Source organism: Pseudopipra pipra, unplaced genomic scaffold (genome assembly GCF_036250125.1).
Source record: "Pseudopipra pipra isolate bDixPip1 unplaced genomic scaffold, bDixPip1.hap1 HAP1_SCAFFOLD_225, whole genome shotgun sequence".
NCBI lineage: Eukaryota > Metazoa > Chordata > Aves > Passeriformes > Pipridae > Pseudopipra > Pseudopipra pipra.
This window is the reverse complement of record NW_026990704.1, coordinates 47,289-61,642: the sequence shown is the minus strand read 5'-3', so window position 1 is coordinate 61,642 and position 14,354 is coordinate 47,289. Positions and strand designations below refer to the sequence as shown.

The 14,354-nt window shown below is 55.5% G+C and overlaps 1 long non-coding RNA gene across 1 annotated transcript; it reads left to right on the top strand.

The window, feature by feature from the left end:
• Positions 1-71: 71 nt before the first annotated feature.
• LOC135408196 (uncharacterized) lies at positions 72-1,438 on the top strand. The gene is made up of 2 exons (XR_010427328.1): positions 72-677; positions 1,099-1,438. It is a non-coding gene; the product is annotated as an uncharacterized LOC135408196 (long non-coding RNA).
• Positions 1,439-14,354: the final 12,916 nt, after the last annotated feature.

Sequence of the window (14,354 nt, the reverse complement as noted above, 5' to 3'; positions counted from 1 at the left end):
AGCGGAGCGGGCTTCCAGGGAGGCATTCACCCGGTCAGCGTCAGGAACCATCCTAACTGAGGCCTCGGTGAGTGCTTTTTGTATGACTGGACAGTGAAGCTGTGTGAATGACCTGGCTGGTGCTCAGTGTACTCCTAATTAAAGTGTCTTTTACTCTGTGTTCCCAGGCTTTCTCTTTCCCTTCGGTCGCCGTGTGTGTGCCGGACGCCTCTGGCAGGACTAACCCCGGGGCTTTTATGTCCAGCGTGCTGTGCTGTGTGTGCCTGCAGGTAAGAAAAGCTGGGAGTGCAGTCCCTCTGCTTTGGTTGCTGTGTCTCTTTGGTAGTGATTTTGGAGGGGAATCCCAGAGCGATTTGGTTTGAAGGGGACCTTCAAAGGCCAGCCTGCCTTCCGTGGGCAGGGACACCTTCCACTGTCCCCGGTTGCTCCGAGTCCCGTCCAGCCTGGCCTGGAACACTTGCAGGGATGGGGCAGGCTCAGCTTCCGTGTGCAGTGTGCTCTAATATCTCTCCACTGGCATCCTGAAAAATGTTGTCAGCGTGTTTTGTTGGACGCCGGTAAGCAGGACCTGGGTGAAAAGGACATTCTGTGAGGTGCTGGGAGAAGGAGGACTCGTGCGGGCACCTCCAGAGACAGCGGGAACGGGAGCGTGCTGCGGAGAAGGAAAATTCCAGGGGGTGGGTGCTGAGAAATATGTCCTTCCCTTGCCCTGTGCTCTGCACTCAGCAATGGGTCAAGTGCAGAAGTTTCCTGGGGACCCTGGAAAATGATGCCGGGTCTGCTAAGAGAAGTGGGGCCAAAGGAGCAGGACCTGGGTCTGCGAGCGTGGGAGAAACAAGGGCCGGGTCATCCTCTGCCTCCAGGAGGGAGGGCAGCAGGAAAGGCCACGGACTAAAGCACTGAAGTGCCGTTCCCCAGGGAGCCCCTGCCCAGCACTGAACTTGCTTGTGCACTTGCTGTCCCTTTCCCAGCGGAGCCGAAGCGTCGGGTGCGGGTGCCGGGGGGATGGAGCTGCCAAGGACAAACTGGGAGGGTGTTTGCGAAGGAAGGGGGTAGAAGGAGCTCTCGACGTGCTTTTTTTACTTCTTCATCCCACAGAATTGCCACGAGAGGAAATACCTCAGAGGGGCTTCCCTCCAGATAAGCCTTGAATATGCCAGGAGGTTTCAGCCGGGAGAAAGGAGCTGTGGAAGAAAAGCAGCCTAAAAGTAGCCAGCGGGGATCATCAGGTTTTCCAGGCAAGAAGAACAAGGAGAGAGATGAGGGAATGGGGTTCCAATTCCTAATGATTTGGTGGGCGCAGGAATGATTTGTGTGTGTTTTCCAGTCCCTTTTGATTCCTGAGATGATTTTAAAATGATGGCTTTAGCAATCAACTAAATCGGAGATGTTGTTTTTGAGAGGAAATGGTGCCAAATAAATGCAGAGTTTTGGGTCAGTTTTGGGGATGATTTGGGTCAGTTTTTGGGGTCAGTTTGGGATCATTGTTTGGGGTGATTTGGGTCAGTTTTGGGTCAGCTTTTGGGATGATTGGGGTCAGTTTTGGGTCAGCTTTTGGGGATGATTGGGGTCAGTTTTTGGGGTCAGTTTTGGGTCATTGTTTGGTGTGATTTGGGTCGGTTTTGGGTCAATTTTTGGGGAGCACTGGGTGTTACTGGGGGTTGTTGGGGAGTACTGGGTGTTTACTGGGGAGCACTGAGTGTTACTGGGGGTTGTTGAGGAGCACTGGGTGTTACTGGGGTGCACTGGGGAGCACTGGGTGTTACTGGGGGTTGTTGGGGAGCACTGGGTGTTACTGGGGAGCACTGGGAGAGAAGCTGAAAAATAAAGAGAATAAAAAATAAACGAAATAAAAAAGGAAATATTAAAAAAACAAAAGAAAATTAAAAAAAAAAGGCAAAAAAACTAAAAAGGAAATAAAATGAAAAGGAAATAAGAGAGAAAAAAAAAAAAAAAGAAACCCCTTCTTGGGCACCCCGTTTCCTCTCCTCCCCCCCTCCCCGAACCGTAAATTGCGGGGTCATCACCCCTAAAATGTGAGAAGGGGACCCCAAAATGTGGGTGGGGGAACCCCAGGGAGCCGAAAAAGTGGAGGGGGAGCCGCAGTAAGAAAGCGAAGCCGGGCGGTCGGGCGGCGGGGTGGGGGGGGCAGCCGAGGTGGGGACGCCGGCGCATGCGCAGTCGTTGGCAAGACGCCGGCGATCACGTGGTAAGTAAGGGCAGCCAGGAGCGGGACCGGCGGCGCATGCGCAGTGGCTCTCGTGCCGGTGCAGCGCTCCCTGCTCGAGTTAAGGGCCGGTTCCGGCGGCAGGGCGGGACTGGCGGTCTCCCGTCTCTCCCGGGGTGTGTGTGGGGGGAATAACATGAAGATTTTTTTGGGGTGAAAGCGCAGAAATTAGCCAGGAGGGACGCTAATTTGGGTAAACTCGGTCACCGGAAGTAGAGAGCGACCGGAAGTCCTCCAAGCCCCGGCGCGGAAGTTCGCCAAGCCCACAGTAAAGATGGCGCCGCCAGGACCGGAACGACCACACTAAAGATGGCGGCCCCTGCCCGGAAGTCCGCCAAGCCCACAGTAAAGATGGCGCCGCCAGGACCGGAACGACCACACTAAAGATGGCGGCCCCGGCCCGGAAGTTCGCCCCGACGCCACACTCCAGATGGCGCCGCCAGGACCGGAACTTAGCCGAGGCCACACTAAAGATGGCGGCGAGAGGCCCCCTCGCCTCAGAGAGGCGTTTAATCCTGTTGCCTGACGTCCGCCGTGACCCGGACGCCCGCCCCGCGCCCGCAGCGCCGTCTCGCCGCGCCGCTTCCCGCTGTGGGGACGGGGCGGCGCGCTCGGCGGTGCCGGGCGCGGTTACAGGTTCGTGGGCGGCGGCAGGCACCGGCGAGGGCAGCCCCCATCTCTGCGCCGCGGCGCGCGAGGACCCTCAGGCGCTCACGCCGCGCCGCCCGCTCGCCCCGCTCCTCCCCCCGCTCCCGCTCCCGCCCCCGCCGTGCCCTGGAGATGCTATCGGGGCTGCGCCGCCGCCTTCCCCCCCGGGAGCGACCCACGGCGGCAGATCGGACGGAGATCGTCCCCGGGGTAAGCTGGGCGCGGCGGGGGGCCGCGGCGGGGGGGCGCGGCTGTTCTGCCTCTCCCCGCGCGCCCGCCTGTGGCTCCACCCGTCCTTCTCTCCCCTCCCATGCGGGACAGCCCCAGGTGTGGGCAGTGAGGCTGACAAAGAGGCGGGACAGCCCCAGGTGTGGGCAGTGAGGCTGACAAAGAGGCGGGACAGCCCCAGGTGTGGCCAGTGAGGGTGACAAGGGGCGGGCCGTGCTCGGTGGGGCCCTTTTTATAGGGAGCTTCTTCAGGGGAGCAGTCGATCCCGGGGAATCTCTCAAGCAGTCATGGTGAGAGCATCTCGCAGGGGCTGGGGGAAGCACCTGATGTACCCGGATTATCGCTCGAGGAAGGTGCCGAGGGATGAGCCCTGTTCCAGGAAGCAGCGCAGGAGAGGGGAGCAGCGCACATGAACAGGTGGGAGAGTGTGGGGGTGCAGAGAAACTGCAGCTCAGACTGGAGGAAGACCTTGGAAGTTTCTTTTATTGATAGAAACGTGCAAAGCAGAGAATGAGGTGGAATATAAACACTGTAGGTGCTCGGGCAGGTGAACCAGGACTTAGGAGAGGAAATCGCTTTCCTCAGCACCTAAAGTTCCAATTGCCTCTCTCTGGAGCAGTCGAGAGGAGTTTCTACTTTGGGGCTGGTCTCCAAAGGCAGGCACCTGAAACTGCTGTGGGAAGCTTACTGCTGTAACCAGACAGTAATTTCCCCTGATATTTTAGCTACTAAACCCAGTGAGTTTTATTTCCTCTATGCAGAGCTCTCCACTCTCATTTTAAGGCCATTTTCCCCGGTCCTCACCGCAGGACAGCGGCTCTTTCCCGGTTGAAACCTCGGCACAGCCACCGAACCGGGCGCGGGTCCGTGGAAGCACTTCCTGATTCTCGTTATTACCTCACTCCACATCCCCCATCGCGAAGCACCCCGGGAGCTCAGCCCAGCACCGCGGGAGGGTCCCGCAGGTAGGACGCGGCCACGCCGCGCCGCCCCGCTCCCCTTCCCGGCGGCGCAGCCCGCGCCGCCCCGCTCCCCTTCCCGGCGGCGCAGCCCGCGCCGCCCCGCTCCCCTTCCCGGCGGCGCAGCCCGCGCCGCCCCGCTCCCCTTCCCGGCGGCGCAGCCCGCGCCGCCCCGCTCCCCTTCCCGGCGGCGCAGCCCGCGCCGCCCCGCTCCCCTTCCCGGCGGCGCAGCCCGCGCCGCCCCGCTCCCCTTCCCGGCGGCGCAGCCCGCGCCGCCCCGCTCCCCTTCCCGGCGGCGCAGCCCGCGCCGCCCCGCTCCCCTTCCCGGCGGCGCAGCCCGCGCCGCCCCGCTCCCCTTCCCGGCGGCGCAGCCCGCGCCGCCCCGCTCCCCTTCCCGGCGGCGCAGCCCGCGCCGCCCCGCTCCCCTTCCCGGCGGCGCAGCCCGCGCCGCCCCGCTCCCCTTCCCGGCGGCGCAGCCCGCGCCGCCCCGCTCCCCTTCCCGGCGGCGCAGCCCCCGCCGCTCCAACTCCCGCTATTCTGCTCCAACTCCCGCTATTCTGCTCCAGTCCCTCCACTCCAGCCCCTGCCCGAATCCAATACCAACCCTAAATCCAATACCAACTATAATACCTGCTCACGTTAGGAGTCCTTTTCTCCATCAAGCTCTTTACCTATCCTGATTTTAAGTCAGAGATGCAAACCAGGTGCTGCTGCTCCCAGAGCCTTTATACCGTCTTGGATTGGGCTACTCTTTTTCCCCCGGGGGCCTCACGGGAAGGGAGGTGGGCACGGCCAGGGCTGTATTAACCCCAGCCTTTGGTCAGGGAAGTCATTCAGCAGGCAGGCTTCAATGGGATAAGAGCTCTCCCTTTCTTTCATTTAATGGGACTTCTCAAGCTATTCCTGCTTTATTAAAGCATCAGCTTTGGTATCCAAAGAAGCAGAGCTTTATATGGCAATGAAGAGGATTACACTCACATGCAGGGTTTTTAAATTTATTAACTTGGTGTTGGTAAGCTGCTTTTATAATTGGTTATCTGTTTCTCTTTTCCTTAATCTTTTGGGATTTCCTGATCATCTCAACTGCAGTTTGGCATTTTTTCACCAGTGTTATCCAGTCCTCAGGTGAAGCTGCTCTGTGTTGAAGATGCTACAGACACCCAGGTTTGCAAGTAGTCAGTGGGGGGTTACAGCCCACAGATGGAGGGAGGGCTGGGGTGCCAGCTTAGGAATTGCCAGGGTTTTTTTGAAGGTAGTATGGGTGGAAAGCAGTGTCCAGGAGCCCCCTAAATGCCTGTGAAGGCACCACTGACTTTTCAGATGTGCCACTTAAGTTTTCTTCTCATTCACCCAGGTATTCTGTGCGATTACAGCTGCAGTCTTTGGCTGCAGGCAGTGACCCTGGGTGGTTTGCTTAAAGAGAAGGGAGACTCTTTGAACTCTCCCCATCTATCTGGGTGACTTCGGTTAGAGTTTCTTTACCATGTCAGAGGGGCAGGGTGTAAAGCAGAGTTGAACGGAACAGAGGCCAGAGGAGCAGAGCAAGAAGGTGGGTCATCACCTGACATCAGCACAAAGATGTGGCTTTTAGCTCCACGTTTACTTAATGTGTTAAGGATTTTGTTGTTTGGGTTTGTTTTTTCTTTGTTTTCAGCTGCAGAGCCCTGGGCCCAGGAGGCTCTAGGCACCGGAGGGGAGGTGATCCAGGTGAGTACCAGTGAACAAGGTGAGCATTGACTCCAGGACAGAACTAGATGGTCTTTTACAGGTGTTGTGGTGAATCTGTGCACAGGCTTTGTTTCTTGTGTTTTCCAGGGGTTCTGCCACCTTCTCACAGACAGTCCAGTGCTTCAGGGCCCCTGCTGGTAAGAGGTCACTGTGGAGGAGAGGTAGGTAGGAGCTCCCACAGGAAAGCCATCCTTTCAGGCAGTATCTCAGTCTGTGCTTTTGCCTTTGGCTTTTTTACTTTGCAGAGAATGTGTGCAGCCTCAGAGGGCTGGAGCCACCTGCCAATTAGGTTTGATGGTCTTCATCTGTCCTTGTGAGTAATCTCCTAGTACTACGAGGGTCATCAATTAAGGCTGGACCTTTCCCAGTTGCAGGTGCCATCCAGCCTGCCTTTGGCCAAGGAGGAGCATTGAGGTTGAGTTGGGGAGGTAGGGAGGAGGTCCTGGGGTCTCCCTTACTTTCAGAAACACCCCATAACTTTTTTTCTCACTCCCCCAGGTACGGCACACGGTGATGGCAGCAGCCTCCGACTGGGGTCGGAGCCAGTGGCCCGAGAACCTCTCAGCTCAGGGGAGGGTGAGTAGCCAATTGCGGAGTTATCTCCCACGTGCTGCCCAACTCTTGGGTCAGTTTCTGTTTTCTTTCTCACAGCAACCGAGTCAGGGATCACAGGACCCTCTGAGCCAGCCGGGCGTCCTTCCTTCACATCGAAGATGGATTCACATCCCCAGCTGTGGGAAAGATAAGTGGGGGACTCCCACCTGGAGAGGGGATGAGAGCTGGGTCCAGTTTTATGTTTAGGAGGGAGGGATTGTCAAATGAGCACAGGGGAAAGGGTCTGCCCTAACAGGCCCTTGGCACACACAGGAGGAGCAGTTTACTTTTCATCATGGAGTAGGATGTGCAGGGCAGAGCTGTTCAGGTCTGTGTCATGTCCTTTGTCCGGTCTGTGTTTCATGTCTTACACTTCAGTCACTGTGTCTTTGCTTCTTGCCCTCAAAGATCTTATCTGAGATGTCAAAGCATCATTCCTAGAGTCTTGAACCTCTGCACTGCCCAGCCCATTGCCCATACCATCCATTCTTTGGCTCACTAGCTTGGACGTGCATCGGAATTGCATCTGAGAAGTGTCAGCCTCCTCACAGGTTGTATCGGTGGCTGTGCCGTGCAGTCATCCCTTGTCATCCCACCTAGGACTTGTGAGAATCTAAGAAGATTCTGAACATAGCATTGTCTCCCATCCATCTTAGCCTTTTTGTAGGCAGTTCTTGTCCCAGGCCATTCTGTTAGTGTGTTTTCAGGCTCCTCAGAGCCTCCTCCGTTCAGTCTCGCCGTATCCTCCGTCTTCTCGTGCGGCAGCACATCCATTTTGGCGTTGTTCCTCTCTGAGTTCTCTCTCCTGGTTGCACCACAGCACTTGTCTGGAGATGTGTCCTTGGAGTTTGTGTTGGGCCTGGAACTGCTTTGCCCTGCAGTGTAGACTTGGGGGTAGGTGGAGTAGGAAGGAGACTTTCCATTTACCCTGTGATAGGCTCAGCCACTCAGGGCAGCAGTTCTCTGGTCCTCCTGGAGGCAGCCCCTGCCTGCAGCGTGTGTGCAGTCACGAGAGCGGGCTTGTCCAGGGCCAATGGGAGCGGTACGGCAGGGCCCTTGAAGTTAGGTCAGTGTTTGTTTGTGCAGGCTGTCTTTGGACCCCAGAGGGCTTGTCTAAGGAGAAATTAGAATTGCACAGCAGTTAATGTTGCCCTGTGTATATGGCTGACTTTGGTAACTCATTTCTTTGCAGCATCAGAGAGGCTGGATGTAAAGCAGAGATGAACAGAGGAGGCTGGAGAAGCACAGTTAGAAGGTGGGTCCTCATGTGAGGTCAGAGCCAAGACATGACTTTTGGCCCTAGGTTTACTTGATCATTTGGATGGTTTGGTGGTTTAGTTTTGGTTTTTTGGTTTTTTTTAAGATGCAGAGCCCTCAGCCCAGCAGAGGACAGGCACCAGAGGGAAGGTGAGCCTGGTGAGCAAGGTGAGCAGTGACTGCAGGACAAAACTAGCTGCTCTTTTGCAGGTGGTGTACTTGTGGTGAATCTGTGTACATACTTGTTTTTTTGTTTTCCAGGCAGTGCACAGACTTCTAACGTGCAGTCCAACGTGACAGGGACCCTGCCTGTAAGAGGTCACGGTCAAGGGGTGTCAGACAGAAGCTGCCATGGGAGCAGCAAACTCTTGGGCAGTATCTCAGTAGTCACACTTGCCTCTGGGTTTTTTTACAGGAGATGTAAGCAGCCTCAGATGACCGAAGCCAACTCACAGTGAGGTGACGGACACAGTTCGGTCCTCTGGAGCTGTCCTTGAAAGCATCAGCAATGAAGCACTGAGCTTTTTGGATTGCAGGTGCCACCCAGGTAACCTTTGGGAGCCGATGAGCATTGGAGGTGAGTCAGGGAGGCAGCAGGAGGAGCAGGAATCCACTGCAGCTTCAGAGATGCCCTCTAACTTTGTCTCTCTCTCACTCAGGTATCCCAGGAGATGACAGCATGTTGTCCAAGTCTGGTCAGAGTCAGTGACCCGAGGACCTGCCTCGGTGACAGTGAGTAGAGGAATCCTGGTGGCTGGGGCCACGTACCACACTCCTCAGATCTGGTGTCTGGTTTTCTTTCTCGCAGTTGACTCCGAGTAGTCTGACGATGGCAGGAACCTCTGAGGCAGCCCAGGTGCTCCTCCTCTGCATCAAAGCTGGATTGGCATCCCCTGCTCTTGGAAAGATAAGTGCAGGGCAAAGGCCCAGAGAGGGGTTGGGAGTGGGTGCAAGTCTGTGCCTCGCCTGGAGGGATTTTTGCAATTATTCCGGTGCAGGGGGTGTCCTGTGACAGGTTATTTGGAAGCATCAAATGAAGGGCTTACTTTTTATCAAGGGATTCACATGTGCCGGGCAGAGCAGTTCTGGTATGTGTCACGTCCTTTCTCTCGTGCGTGTTTTGTGTCACGTGGTGTGTGTGGTCACAGGTGTGGGGTGTCTCACTTGGGGTCAACCTGGACCTGCTCTGCCCTGCTCCGTCGATCAGTGTGTAGATGGAATATGGCTCAGAGTCTCAGGTGAACATGGCAGTTCCCTTAGACAGTGGAGCTGATGGCTGTCCTGTTGGTGAGCAGGATGGTCTTGCGATGCCCTGCTTGGGTGTTTAGAGTCCTGGCTAGGTAGAGTAGGAACCAGTGTCTAGGGTTTAGAGGTTTTTGGCTTTCGTTGTGAGCAATCCCTACATGTTTGAGAGCTGAGTGTTTGAGCATTTGCCCATTTCATTTGCAGGGGCGGTCTTGGGAGCAGCTGAAGAGAGAGGAGCCTTGTAGGTGAGTTGGGGAGGCAGCAGGAGGAGCGGGGATCCACTGCAGCTTTAGAGATGCCTTCTAAGTTTGTGTCTCCCTCACTCAGGTATCCCGGAACGTGACATCCACAGTGTCCGACTCCGGTCAGGGGCTGGTTGCTGGTGAGTAGGGGGATCAGTGGGGTTTGAGCCCCATGCCACACAACTCACGTATTGCTTGTGGTTTTCTTTCTCGCAGTTGGCTCCTAGTAGTCTGACGATGGCAGGAATCTCTGAGGTAGCCCAGGTGCTCCTCCACTGCATCAAAGATGGATTGGCATCCCTGGCTCTTGGAAAGATAAGTGCAGGGCAAAGACCCAGAGAGGGGTTGGGAGTGGGTGCAAGTCTGTGCCTCGCCTGGAGGGATTTTTGCAATTATTCCGGTGCAGGGGGTATCCTGTGACAGGTTATTTGGATGCATCAAAGGAAGGGCTTACTTTTTATCATTGGATTCACATGTGCAGGGCAGAGCAGTTTTGGTGTGTGTCACGTCCTTTGTCTTGTGCGTGTTTTGTGTCCTTTGTCTCTTAATTGTGTCACGTGGTGTGTGTGGTCACAGGTGTGGGGTGTCTCACTTGGGGTCAGCCTGGAAGTGCTCTGCCCTGCTCCGTGGATCAGTGGGTAGATAGAATATTGCTCAGGGTCTCACATCACCGTGTCAGTTCCCTTAGACAGTCGAACCGATGGCTGTCCAGTGTGTGAGCAGGATGGTCTTGCGATGCCCTTCTTGGGTGTATAGAATCCCGGCTAGGTGGAGTAGGAACCAGTGTCTAGGGTTTAGAGGTTTTTGGCTTTCCTTGTGAGCAATCCCTACATGTTTGAGAGCTGAGTGTTTGAGCATTTGGCCATTTCATTTGCCGGGGCGGTTTTGGGAGCAGCTGAAGAGAGAGGAGCCTTGTAGGTGAGTTGAGGAGGCAGCAGGAGGAGCGGGGATCCACTGCAGCTTTAGAGATGCCCTCTAATTTTGTCTCTCTCTCGCTCAGGTATCCTAGAAGATGACAGCACGTTGTCCAAGTCTGGTCAGAGCCAGTGACCCGAGGACCTGCCTCGGTGACAGTGAGTAGAGGGATCCTGGTGGCTGGGACCACGTGCCACACCCCTCAGATCTGGTGTCTGGTTTTCTTTCTCGCAGTTGACTCCGAGTAGTGTGACGATGACAGGAACCTCTGAGGCAGCCCAGGTGCCCCTCCTCTGCATCAAAGCTGGATTGGCATCCCCTGCTCTCGGAAAGATAAGTGCCGGGCAAAGACCTAGAGAGGGGTTGGGAGTGGGTGCAAGTCTGTGCCTCGCCTGGAGGGATTTTTGCAATTATTCCGGTGCAGGGGGTGTCCTGTGACAGGTTATTTGGACGCATCAAAGGAAGGGCTTACTTTTTTATCAAGGGATTCACATGTGCAGGGCAGAGCAGTTCCGGTCTGTGTCACGTCCTTTGTCTCGTGGTGTTTTGTGTCACATGGCGTGTGTGGTCACAGGTGTGGGGTGTCTCACTTGGGGTCAGCCTGGACCTGCTCTGCCCTGCTCCGTGGATCAGTGTGTAGATGGAATATGGCTCGGAGTCTCAGGTGAACATGGCAGTTCCCTTAGACAGTGGAGCTGATGGCTGTCCAGTCTGTGAGTAGGATGGTCTTGCGATGCCCTGCTTGGGTGTTTAGAGTCCTGGCTAGGTAGAGTAGGAACCAGTGTCTAGGGTTTAGAGGTTTTTGGCTTTCGTTGTGAGCAATCCCTACATGTTTGAGAGCTGAGTGTTTGAGCATTTGGCCATTTCATTTGCAGGGGCGGTCTTGGGAGCAGCTGAAGAGAGGGGAGCCTTGTAGGTGAGTTGGGGAGGCAGCAGGAGGAGCGGGGATCCACTGCAGCCTTAGAGATGCCTTCTAAGTTTGTGTCTCCCTCACTCAGGTATCCCGGAACGTGACATCCACAGTGTCCGACTCCGGTCAGGGCCTGGTTGCTGGTGAGTAGGGGGATCAGTGGGGTTTGAGCCCCATGCCACACAACTCACGTATTGCTTGTGGTTTTCTTTCTCGCAGTTGACTCCGAGTAGTCTGACGATGGCAGGAACCTCTGAGGCAGCCCAGGTGCCCCTCCTCTGCATCAAAGCTGGATTGGCATCCCCTGCTCTCGGAAAGATAAGTGCAGGGCAAAGACCCAGGGAGGGGTTGGGAGTGGATGCAAGTCTGTGCCTCGCCTGGAGGGATTTTTGCAATTATTCCGGTGCAGGGGGTATCCTGTGACAGGTTATTTGGATGCATCAAAGGAAGGGCTTACTTTTTATCATTGGATTCCTGTGTGCAGGGCAGAGCAGTTCCGGTTTGTGTCACGTCCTTTGTCTCGTCCATGTTTTGTGTCCTTTGTCTCTTAATTGTGTCACGTGGTGTGTGTGGTCACAGGTGTGGGGTGTCTCACTTGGGGTCAGCCTGGAAGTGCTCTGCCCTGCTCCGTGGATCAGTGGGTCGATAGAATATTGCTCAGGGTCTCACATCACCGTGTCAGTTCCCTTAGACAGTCGAATCGATGGCTGTCCAGTGTGTGAGCAGGATGGTCTTGCGATGCCCTTCTTGGGTGTATAGAATCCCGGCTAGGTGGAGTAGGAACCAGTGTCTAGGGTTTAGAGGTTTTTGGCTTTCCTTGTGAGCAATCCCTACATGTTTGAAAGCTGAGTGGTCTTGGGAGCAGCTGAAGAGAGAGGAGCCTTGTAGGTGAGTTGGGGAGGCAGCAGGAGGAGCGGGGATCCACTGCAGCTTTAGAGATGCCCTCTAATTTTGTCTCTCACTCACTCAGGTATCCCAGAAGATGACAGCACATTGTCCAAGTCTGGTCAGAGCCAGTGACCCGAGGACCTGCCTCGGTGACAGTGAGTAGAGGGGTCCTGGTGGCTGGGGCCATGTGCCACACTCCTCAGATCTGGTGTCTGGTTTTCTTTCTTGCAGTTGACTCCGAGTAGTCTGAAGATGGCAGGAATCTCTGAGGCAGGCCAGGTGCCCCTCCTCTGCATCAAAGCTGGATTGGCATCCCCTGCTCTCGGAAAGATAAGTGCCGGGCAAAGACCTAGAGAGGGGTTGGGAGTGGGTGCAAGTCTGTGCCTCGCCTGGAGGGATTTTTGCAATTATTCCGGTGCAGGGGGTGTCCTGTGACAGGTTATTTGGACACATCAAAGGAAGGGCTTACTTTTTATCATTGGATTCCTGTGTGCAGGGCAGAGCAGTTCCGGTCTGTGTCACGTCCTTTGTCTCGTCCATGTTTTGTGTCCTTTGTCTCTTAATTGTGTCACGTGGTGTGTGTGGTCACAGGTGTGGGGTGTCTCACTTGGGGTCAGCCTGGAAGTGCTCTGCCCTGCTCCGTGGATCCAGTGGGTCGATAGAATATTGCTCAGGGTCTCACATCACCGTGTCAGTTCCCTTAGACAGTGGAGCCGATGGCTGTCCAGTGTGTGAGCAGGATGGTCTTGCGATGCCCTGCTTGGGTGTATAGAATCCCAGCTAGGTGGAGTAGGAACCAGTGTCTAGGGTTTAGAGGTTTTTGGCTTTCCTTGTGAGCAATCCCTACATGTTTGAGAGCTGAGTGTTTGAGCATTTGGCCATTTCATTTGCCGGGGCGGTTTTGGGAGCAGCTGAAGAGAGAGGAGCCTTGTAGGTGAGTTGAGGAGGCAGCAGGAGGAGCGGGGATCCACTGCAGCTTTAGAGATGCCCTCTAATTTTGTCTCTCTCTCGCTCAGGTATCCTAGAAGATGACAGCACGTTGTCCAAGTCTGGTCAGAGCCAGTGACCCGAGGACCTGCCTCGGTGACAGTGAGTAGAGGGATCCTGGGGGCTGGGGCCACGTGCCACACTCCTCAGATCTGGTGTCTGGTTTTCTTTCTCGCAGTTGACTCCGAGTAGTGTGACGATGACAGGAACCTCTGAGGCAGCCCAGGTGCCCCTCCTCTGCATCAAAGCTGGATTGGCATCCCCTGCTCTCGGAAAGATAAGTGCCGGGCAAAGACCTAGAGAGGGGTTGGGAGTGGGTGCAAGTCTGTGCCTCGCCTGGAGGGATTTTTGCAATTATTCCGGTGCAGGGGGTGTCCTGTGACAGGTTATTTGGACGCATCAAAGGAAGGGCTTACTTTTTATCATTGGATTCCTGTGTGCAGGGCAGAGCAGTTCCGGTCTGTGTCACGTCCTTTGTCTCGTGGTGTTTTGTGTCACATGGCGTGTGTGGTCACAGGTGTGGGGTGTCTCACTTGGGGTCAGCCTGGACCTGCTCTGCCCTGCTCCGTGGATCAGTGTGTAGATGGAATATGGCTCGGAGTCTCAGGTGAACATGGCAGTTCCCTTAGACAGTGGAGCTGATGGCTGTCCAGTCTGTGAGTAGGATGCTCTTGCGATGCCCTGCTTGGGTGTTTAGAGTCCTGGCTAGGTAGAGTAGGAACCAGTGTCTAGGGTTTAGAGGTTTTTGGCTTTCGTTGTGAGCAATCCCTACATGTTTGAGAGCTGAGTGTTTGAGCATTTGGCCATTTCATTTGCAGGGGCGGTCTTGGGAGCAGCTGAAGAGAGGGGAGCCTTGTAGGTGAGTTGGGGAGGCAGCAGGAGGAGCGGGGATCCACTGCAGCCTTAGAGATGCCTTCTAAGTTTGTGTCTCCCTCACTCAGGTATCCCGGAACGTGACATCCACAGTGTCCGACTCCGGTCAGGGCCTGGTTGCTGGTGAGTAGGGGGATCAGTGGGGTTTGAGCCCCATGCCACACAGCTCACGTATTGCTTGTGGTTTTCTTTCTCGCAGTTGACTCCGAGTAGTCTGACGATGGCAGGAACCTCTGAGCCAGCCCAGGTGCCCCTCCTCTGCATCAAAGCTGGATTGGCATCCCCTGCTCTCGGAAAGATAAGTGCAGGGCAAAGACCCAGGGAGGGGTTGGGAGTGGATGCAAGTCTGTGCCTCGCCTGGAGGGATTTTTGCAATTATTCCGGTGCAGGGGGTATCCTGTGACAGGTTATTTGGATGCATCAAAGGAAGGGCTTACTTTTTATCATTGGATTCCTGTGTGCAGGGCAGAGCAGTTCCGGTTTGTGTCACGTCCTTTGTCTCGTCCATGTTTTGTGTCCTTTGTCTCTTAATTGTGTCACGTGGTGTGTGTGGTCACAGGTGTGGGGTGTCTCACTTGGGGTCAGCCTGGAAGTGCTCTGCCCTGCTCCGTGGATCAGTGGGTAGATAGAATATTGCTCAGGGTCTCACATCA